This window comes from Callorhinchus milii, unplaced genomic scaffold (genome assembly GCF_018977255.1).
Source record: "Callorhinchus milii isolate IMCB2004 unplaced genomic scaffold, IMCB_Cmil_1.0 Scaffold1, whole genome shotgun sequence".
NCBI classification, from domain to species: Eukaryota; Metazoa; Chordata; class Chondrichthyes; order Chimaeriformes; family Callorhinchidae; genus Callorhinchus; species Callorhinchus milii.
In genome coordinates this window covers 110,660,991-110,671,606 of record NW_024704742.1, presented here as the reverse complement: position 1 = coordinate 110,671,606, position 10,616 = coordinate 110,660,991, and positions in this window count along the sequence as shown.

Genomic DNA, 10,616 nt, shown 5'->3' with positions numbered 1-10,616 from the left:
GATCACACCTGAAGATTTTCCTCTTTGATCATGCCTAAAATCAACCTTTTCTGCTGCTTGTTCAGCTAGGATCAGCATACCAGTTAGGGCCTTGGGTTGCAGAGCTGAGTGAGATGACTCCCTGCCCTCAGTGACTGGTCTGCCTTTCCAAGTCCTACTGATGAGCCAGTATAGAGGGCTGAATCAATGCTGATATTCCATTGCCAAACATCTCACCTTGGAGCCAAGAAGGATACCTCCCCCCAAGAAGGATAGTCACTAGTTAGTCGTTTAATATCCAACAAGCAACGCCTTTTTTGAGTGCTCTTGAAGCTACCCCCCTGTAGGGCGCTATATAAATGCAAGTTGTTATTGTACTCTGTTTATGCAGCATTTTCGAACCTGTAGAATTCAGTCTTAACTTTGAAGCAGATTTTCTGCAGCTCTTAAAAGTACTTTCAGAAAAATGGACAAAGGTAGAACATGTCTTTAAAAATTATCTTGGCATCATATACACAATCAAACTATGTAGGACTGGAAATATATTTCAAATTTACTGTGGGTTGGAGAGGAAATTTGCAGGCCTATTTATTTAAGAAAGTTACTCAATTTTGATTTGCCAAATGTTTCAAAATATAAGGTCAAAATGCAGCAGCTGATATGTAATTGGTGATAATTATCACTTCCGTCAACAATAGCAATGACCTCTGGAGAGGATAAGGATGGGTTTCAACTCCCTTCCCCAAAAGATGGTGTTTGTAATAATTGCCATTTGTGATAAGATTACATGCTACATATTTGACTCCAAAACCTTTTCTTTTTTGTGAGACTAGATTAATTTACAAATTGAGGCTTCAATTGGTCATTTTTGATTGATGGTTCTACAGTGTGAAATAAAATGTGAAGTATCTCAATAGTGTAATTTGTTAACACTTTGAATCTGTTAAGAAACATAACAGTGTTCATCCCAATATTCAATACAATAGAACAAAACTACCCAGCAAACAGAAATAGCAGTATATTAAATGTGCAACTAAGATAAGGACCACAGATAAAGCTAAGACAGCTAGCAGCTCAAATTTCAAACTGTTTTTTTTACTTGAACTGCTCTGTTTCTGCTTATATCATTCCACTGTCAATCTCCTGCAGATTTTACAAGGACCAGCTAAGTGATATGACCGCAGGCATTATATGTGCACAGATTGTTATTGTAAAATTAAAATGCCTATTTATTGCCCCTGGTAAAGGGGATTATAGTAGTTTCTTACACATTTTCTGTGCACGCTTCACCTGAGTGCCAAGAGGTGTGGGACTGGAGCCAGCAATATAGCATGATGCTATTTGCTCACACATAATCTAAGGAAGCTGTCACTGTAAAACTGGTGCCTGAACAAATGTCTGCTTTGGTAACCAGCAAACAAATCCTGTTTTTTTTATTCAACAAAGATTTATACGTGTTCTTGAATTATGGCCAATTACAGGTTACATTTATCAGTTGCTGATAAATACATGGGCAGTTTTGCACAGTTACATATTTTTATACACTTTGGAGGTTCCAATTTATGAGGGTTGGTAGAGGAGGACGTCTCAAAAAGTTTCACATGAGATAATGTGAAGCGTATATTTTGGAGACCATCAATTTGTACACAGGAAATTGTGCAAATTGTCCCACAACGGCCACAAAATTAATTTTAGTCTGTGGGATTGTTGGCCAGGACGTCAGAAGAAACTCTTTTCTCTTTCCAATTGGTACCATAGGATCTTTAACGTCCAACTGAGCAGGTAGATGGGATCTTGGTTTAACATCTCATCTGAAGGATGGTACCTCCAACAATGCAGCACTCCTCCTGCACTGTATTGGAGCATCATCCTAGACAATGAGTTCAGCGTCCTGACATGGGACTTGAACTCACATCATTCTGACTAAGAAGCAAGAGTGTTACTAACTGAACCAGGTTGACATGTGGATGCACCTTATTGTTAGGCACAGTCTGTCGAATAATGAAGACTATCATGGTGTTAATAATTTCCAGGTCCTTTGTCCAGAGGCCTAGATGTTGGGTCATGTGTATACTGTACTCATGTGTGTACTGTAAAAGTATGCTTGAGTTTTATCAGTTATCATTTATTTGGGCAAGGTGATCAGTAAATTGTAGTAACGATGTATACAGAAAAAATTACAAGTTCCCTTAACAAGGTGAATAACAGTGTCAGCTCGTCTCAGTTGGTAGCACTATTGCCACAGGGTCAGAAGGTTGTGGGTTTATGCCCCACATTGGGACTTTGAACTCAAATCCAGGCTGCCAATCCAATACATTTAGAGTTCTGCATCGTTGGAGATCCTGTCCTTTGGATCATAAACTGTGGTCATCTGTCTTTTCAGGTAGTCATAAAAGATCCCATGTTGCTATTGAAAAGTGTAAGGGAGTTTCTCCCTGTTTTCTGGTCAGCAATCATTCACTTCAATGGCTGTGTTGTTGAAGTGATTTACCTTGCTATGCACAAACTGGTTGGCATGTTTGCCTATAAATGCATTGTCAGTACACTTGACAGCAATTATCTGTGAAACGCTCTGAGACTTTTTGACATTATAGATGCTGTACCAAATGCAAATCCAAATCTGTAATTCTCTTTATTGGAAGTTAATTACGTAATTATATAATACCAATTATATAATTGGTAGTTAATTGTTATTTATTAGTAGCTAATTATACAATTTCCTCTTTACACGTGCATTTACAGAAGACTATCACAACCTCCAGAACAGACCCCCAATGTTACTCGTGTGGAATGAAGCACACTCGGTGTAGGGTTTTGAGCAGACCTTCTCTCCACTTGCTGCTAGTGGAACTTGAGAGAGAATATCTCCAGGTTTCTCTCCAATTTTACCATATTTATAGAGAGTTCAGATTGTTCAATACAACCAAATGTTACAAATAGTAATGGATCAAATAGTAGCTTTGCAGAACAAATACGTTTTGTGGTAAAAGTTTTGATGTCAGACGAGCTATATTGCCTTCTTGATATTTTCACTGACATTAAACAAGGTAAAGATGATCTGGCAAATGTCTTGCAAATATAAAGTTTAAAGTAAAAGTTTGTAAGCTTCATTCACATTGGTTACAATTATAGTTGTAAAAACAGAAGTTGCTGGAAACACTCAGCAGGTCAACCAGCATCTATGGAGAGAGGAAAGTGAGTTAACGTTTCAGGTCGATGACCTTTGGGCAGTTCTGCAGTATTTTGCCTTTTATAAATATAGTTGTAGCTGGTGTGAGGTTGGAATGGTGTCAAACCAGCTCCTGCAGTTATTTATGAACTATTTCAGTAAACACTGATTCATTTGAGACCCCTAAATGTGCAGATATATTGCAGATTTTACAATGATTTAAGATAATATTTGCACAAAATCAATTCCAAATCTGCTGCGCTATACAAATGTAATTTTGTTGTTGTTGTACAATTGGCCCATAAGATATCCCGTTGCTAGAAACTGAAATTATTTAGAGATCCATAATATTAGAAATTAAAACTCTATAGGCACTGCACATACATTTTAATGAATAGGGAGCCAGAAACTACTGCAGCTATGAAGATCCCATCCAAAAATACTAAAGAACTGTGTCTCATGCAGGTGCTTCTCATTGTTGCTTCATGACATAATAATGATGCCTCGTCTGTATTTAAAAAGCTTCAGATTTTTAATAGTAGCCATGGTGATACAAATTAATTGCATCGCTAGAAAGAGACTGTAAGAAGGGTTGCCGGCATTAAGTTTTGAAAAGAAAGTCCCTTATAAGCGCTCTGAGTCGCCGTCCGGTGTGAAGGGCTCGATATAAATGCAAATTGTCGTTGTTGTTGTATAAGAAAACCTGCTTCCATTTCACCAAAGAAATGGTGATCCAATTGTTTGAAGATAGTACTGATTATTACATAATGTTTATCACTTTATAACTAAAGTGAGTCCTGTAGCTGGAGTCCTGTAGCTCAGTGGTTAGAGCACTCGCTTTGCAAGCGAGAGACCTGAGTTCAATTCCAGGCAGAGGGCGAAACCTTGGGCAAGTTTCCTTACTCCACACAGAGCCTAATAATAATCCCTCCAAAACAAAACAATAATAAATTGGTCATTTTCAGTCCACGACTGTTTGTGGGACATTGCTGTGCGCAATTGGCTGCCGCGTTCGCCCACAAATATACAGTCAATTCACTTTACAGTGTGTTCTGTGAAGCGCTTTGGGATGTCCTCCTGACATGAAAAGCGCTATATCAAATGCAAGGATTATTATTATTATTATTATTAACTAAATGACATTTTAGAATCTTTTCAATTCACTCTTTGTCACAGACTAAAAAATTGGTGACTGATAAATGGTCACTCACTTCACGGTTGTTTATGAGACATTGCTGAATGCAAATAGGCTGCTCATTTGCCTACAAATACAGTCACAACACTTCCACACCAAAATCGTGTGAAATGCTTTGAGACATCTTAATGATATGATAAGATGCTATATCAAATTCAAGGATTATTATTATTATTAATAATAAATGAACCTTGTTTAATGGACATTTTGCACAGATAGTTACTGTAGGATTGGGACCTGGGGATTATTGGAAATTAACATAACTAATTCATCATGTAGTTAACATGGTCAGAAATTTTTGTGTTGCTTGAATTACATGTTAATATGAATCAGAAAACTTTCATTATAACATGAAATGAAAGGTTGAGTTCTTGAATATAAATGATCATAGAAACATAGAAATGTTCCGTATAGAAGGGGTTCATTAAATAAATTTAAAAGATAATAATATGGCCACTCAATCCACGACTGTTGGCAATTGGCTGCCGCATTTTGCCCATAAAATATACAGTCAATTCCCTTTACAGTATATTTCTGTGAAGCGTTTTGAGACGTTTCAAAAATGTGATAAGGCGTTATGTCAAATGCAAGGATTATTATTATTATTTGGTCTATCGTGTCTGTGCCCCTACTCAGTTTTTGTATAGAACAGTGAGATGTTCTCCCTACATGAAAGGTAATATATAAGCACAAATAGTTGTCACTGCTACCTGTTTTGTTCAAATCACTTTGGATAAAAACACTGTTATCACTTTTATCAGTCACTTTTATCAATCCCACTTTTCACCTCTTTCCCCATATCCCTTAATGTTTTTACTACTTAGATAGTTATCCACTTATTTAATGTAAGGATTATTATTATCTAGTTCCCGTTTGAATGATTCCATTGATCCATCTAAGCGCTCCGGGACGCTACCCCTCGTGAAGGGCGCTGTATAAACGCAAGTTGTTGTTGTTGATGCTGTCACAGTAGTCACTTGTGGTATTGAATTCCAAACTGTAACAACCCTTTGATCGAAGAAATTTCCGCTAACCTCTCTCCTAATTCTCTGCTAACAATCCTGTGACTGTGCACCCCCCACCACCACTGCCATAAAATTGGTACATTTTTGATATTTTTTTCTCAGAAAGACATGTAACATTTGTTTTTGGTTTAAAAAAAATCTTAGAAGAAAATAATATAATATAATTGTTCATTTGGAAATGTCTAGTATAAAGTCTGTAGAGAACAAAAAGCAATGTAATTTCTGTCAAAGTCTTATTCAGTCTCATTGCATTATAATGCATGTATTTTTTTCCACAGTTATCTCCAGTTTATCTGAGTTTAGAACAATATAGATAATTACAGCACGTTGCACTCTTTCAGAATATGAAGTACTTAGCATTGTCAGCTCCAGATAAAAGAGGTGGTAGAATCCTTTATTTGAAATATTATTCCCGTATTATTTTTGCCGATCTGCAGTTTTCATAAAAGTGTGGCACTTTCATATGTCTTTGATAATGTCAGACAGTTTGGAGTTCAGTTTGTATAGCCAAGGATCAAATTAATTTGTACATATAGATAGAGCTGCCTTCTTAAAAGACTAATTATTTTCTGTCAGACAAGGATAGATTATACAATGGAGCTACTTAATTTCTGTAATTAAAGAAACAGAAAATGCATGGCAAAACTTGCTTATATATTTAGTATAGTTTTACACTTACGAGGCAGTCATCTGTTTGTGTATTTCATTATTACAGACTATTAAAGCATCATTGGAGAAAACCAGCTCTTGTTAGTATTTTACAGAAATTTGAATGAGGGATATTCCTGCTGTAATTACAATTTAGAACAGATAGATAGGACCTGGGTTTATCATTTCAACTGAGCTTAATATTTCAAATGAAGGATAATACCTCTGACAATGTTGCATTCATACAGCACACTATTGTGGAGTGTCACCCCAAACTAGCCTGTGTGTTCAGAGTCTTCACATGGGCCTTAAACTCTGCAACCTTCTGACTCAGAGATGAGTGTACCATCAACTGAGCAAGGCTGACGCCTAAAATGCGAAAAAGGCCAGAAAGAAAATTACCAGCTGCAAAACAGCCTTTGCTGGCCTTCGGGATGGTGCTACTTCCCAATTTCCTTTGCGAATTGGGCAACAAATAATGCAGTGACATCTGGTTCGCAAATGCCATATTTGCAGCCCCTTATTGTTCTATATGTCAAATATACTACCTTAAACTTCAAAAATCAAAGATGGAAGTAAAAGGATAGATTGAAGACACTTTACCTCAAACGGGTGGGTGTTGATAAGTCCGAAAAGAAGTTTGTTTTTTGTGTACAACAGGCCTCGCATTTTGTCCTGTTTCTTGATAAGTGTTAGAGCTCCCTAAAGGTTCCCATGGGTAATCAGAGGAAACTACAAAATGTCAAGTACAAAGGCTATAGAGAACAGCCTTGTTTGTACATCTGATAGTTTGCGTTGGATACGTAGAATGTCTCCGGACAGCTAAACCCAGAGCTGTCAACCTTTATGTATTGGGAATGATAGACATACACTGGGCCTGAGTCTCACACTTTCAAGCGTATCTGTTAAAATGTTATTTAATGAAAGTAGGTAGAGAATGCAGACCAATGTTTCTGCATGTTGTTCTCATACTCTAACTGTTCAGTATCTATCTCATCTCATAAGAACATAAGAATTTGCTAGGCGAAAGAATACCAAGGTCCATCTAGTTCGCTTTCCACCAACCTAGCAATCGCTTGATATGTCATGTTCCAAACTATATACTGTACCCTGAGATATTATTTTCTAGCAGAAATGTATCTAATTTGTTCTTGAAACAAATGACATTTTCTGCTTCCATTCTCTCCTTAGGGAGCCTGTTCCATAAATTTAGTACTCGCTCATATCTTCTTCGATTTCTTCTGGTCCTCTGGTTTCTTCAAGGTAGACATTCTCTTTGTTAATGGATATCCTCCTTGGTGGTGGAGGGGAGGCGGAGCAGAGAGGTAAATAGAGATAATGTGCTTGGCACTAGAATGTCAGAAACAAATCAATTCTTTGTGATGGTCTCAAGTGTTATGAGGCAGGCGGGTCTGCAGTACTCCAAAGCACTCTTAATAATAAAAATAATAATAATAATCCTTGCATTTGATATAGCACTTTTCACGTCTTCTCGACTAGAATATACTATATTCTAGAATATACTGTAAAGTGAATTGACTGTATATTTGTGGGCGAACGTGGCAGCCAATTGCACACAGCAGTGTCTCACAAACAGTTATGGATTGAAAATTACCAATTTATTATTGTTTTTGTTTTTGGAGGGATTATTATTAGGCGTGTGGAGTAAGGAAACTTGCCCAAGGTTTCGCCCTGCCTGGAATTGAACTCAGGTCTCTCACTTACAAAGCGAGTGCTCTAACCACTGAGCTACAGGACTCTTGTTGAAAGATTGGCTCAGCAGCACTTCGAGGGGCAGACCAGTTCCTGGGAGAGGGGATTCCTCTTCTTCCAGTTCCATCTTTATAAACCAGCTCGTGTTTACAGTTGAATTTTCATCACACTACAAAACTGTGTGAACTCACAGACCCAATTTATGACAGGAATATAATTTTGTTGTCTCTATCAGATCCATCGTTGAGCATGACCATTGAGTAGATATATATTTCCAACAATTTTACACTGAAATATCAAAAACTGAGAAATTAGCCTTTTTCAAGTGAAGAATATTGTCTTAACTTCTTATATAGCAAACTCTTATCTTCCTATCATACAGACTTTGTGACCCTCAGGCTTCCACTGAACATCTATTCCTTCTGCCTTCATATATTTCAAGAGTATCAATATGAACACTAAAATTCTGAGAATCTGATTTTATAAATCAACTATCGAGAAGTGTTATTTTTAACTCTTGTGTTAACCGCAACCTTTCAGGACTAAAATTCTACAGTTTGGAGCTGAATGTGTTTTCATTGAAGAAAAGAAAATTGAGACATGATCAAGGTCTTAACAGACTGTGAACATATAACTAGAGGACACAGATTTAAAATTAACAAGCCAAGCAAGACCAGAGATTAGAATGATTTCTTTTTAACCATAGAGCAGTGAATATGTGGTACAGACTTCTAGCAAAAGCAATTGATGCAATTGATCCTTCAAAGGGAGTGGGATAAATATCTGGTTGACAAAGAGATTGAAGCTTATACAGATAGTTATAGATGGATCAAACAATCCATAGACTCAAATGTTAACTATACTGCTGGGGTAGGGAGAAACTAGGAGACAGGTTGCCTGCAGAGGCCAGCATTGAATTGTGCAGATGTGGGAATGAATAAATATTCTGAAGTTTTTACTTGATGACCTTTGGGGATGAAAGAGTTTTTTTATGCAGACCTTTCTTTCAGCAGATTAAAAAAATGGAATTGACTAGATGTGGTCTGTTGAAGGAATGGGTGAAAGATCCTGAGTGGGTTTTTTCCCTATTACATATTTTCTTTTATTTTTACTAGAACATAAATCACAAAATAATGCACTAAAAGAAATGCAATACCTTAGTAAAGTGACCTAATAATTTAACTGATGTGATTAAGCACAGGTAAACTATAATTTTCAAAGAGCCCTGAAACAAATGACTGATAAACTGTACTTGCTAGCTCACCTGGTAATTATTTCCTTTTTCTGCAGGGAACCCCAATTTTGTGCGTTACACCAATTTATCAGATGTAAGCTCTACCTGAGATCTCCTAAAGCTTTCTGGAGAAAATGCAGTTCAAGTTGTGGATGCTTTTTCCATCAGTTATCCAACAGTTATGCAAATCAGGCCTTTTTTAACCCCAATATCTATTAACTGGTGAAATTCATTAACAGCGTTAGACTGGCCTAAAATAAGCTAAGTTCAGAGAATCCTGATTTTCGTGTTTTCCTCTATAATAAGGTTGTCTTTACATTCTTCAAAAGAGCTATGCCACAAACCAGTCAAAGCTGTTGAGAAAGTTAAGTGACATTGTATTGCTGTGCGCAAATTAGCTGCCACATTCGCCAACAAAACACACACACTGTCATTACACTTTATAGTAGAACCTATGAAGTTCTTTGGGACATCCTCCAGAAGTGAAAGGGGCTGTACCAAATTTAAGGATTTTTATTATTATTATTTTGTTAAAGGTATCTTGGCGGCATGGACAATGACTCAAAAATAGAAGGTAGAGAGTAGGGGCAGATAATCGGTTCTCAGATCATTAGTAGCATTCTGTAGTGGTATAGTAATACATTACACTGGTCCCTCAAAAAACAGCTGATTTCATTTTAGTAGATGTACCAACCTTGATCTCACCATGTACATCAATCACATCTCATTGATAGACAATGTTTATGTTGCCATTAATTTACACACTTTTACAATAAAAGTCACTCAACAACTTTTGACTCTCATGAGTCAACAACAGAATCAATCCTCCTTACCATATATTCTTCTTATTTGGATTATTATTATTATTATAACCATAGGACCACAGAAATGTACAGGAGAGGAGGATATCATTCAGCCAAACATACCTGTGCTGTCTCTCTGAAAGAACTATCCAGTTAGACTTATTTCCTGTCTTTTCCCCATACCCTTTTATCTTTTTTCCTTTTCAGATATGTATTTGCCCAAAATACACAGTTACTTAGGTTACAGTGTATCCTGTGTAGAACTTTTAGATGTTTTTCTGACAACGTGATAAAGAGCGATATCAAATGCACAGAAAATTATTATCTAATTCCTTTTTAAAAGCTAATATAGATTCTGCATCCAACACCTTTCTAGATAGGGTTTTCCACATCCTAACTCTCAATATGGAAACATCTTCTAGCTTCTCCCTTTGCTGTTTTGGTAATTACCTTAAATCTATGCCAACTACTTGCCAACTTAACCACCAGTGGAAATAATTTTCCTATATATATGAAGATCCCTCATAATTTTAAGAACATCTATCAGGAATTCTCAATAATTGAGTAATACTTGATTTCTTTATTTTTTCCTTAAATTTTTGCCCTCCCCTTCTCCCTTGACCTGTTCAGAGAATTCCTGTTTTTCTGTCTCTGGGGCTGCGGATCTTCTGCTCTATAATAATTATTCATGTTTTATTCTTGGCAATGAGGGTCAGGAGGCCACTTAACAATACTGGGTATCACTGTTAAGCCCAATCCTGTCCTCAACCATGCATTTTTAACCGGGAGTTGCTGGACAGCAATCTTGGCTGAATTCTCCCCTCCCCAACCTGGTTGGAGCTGAGTCGAA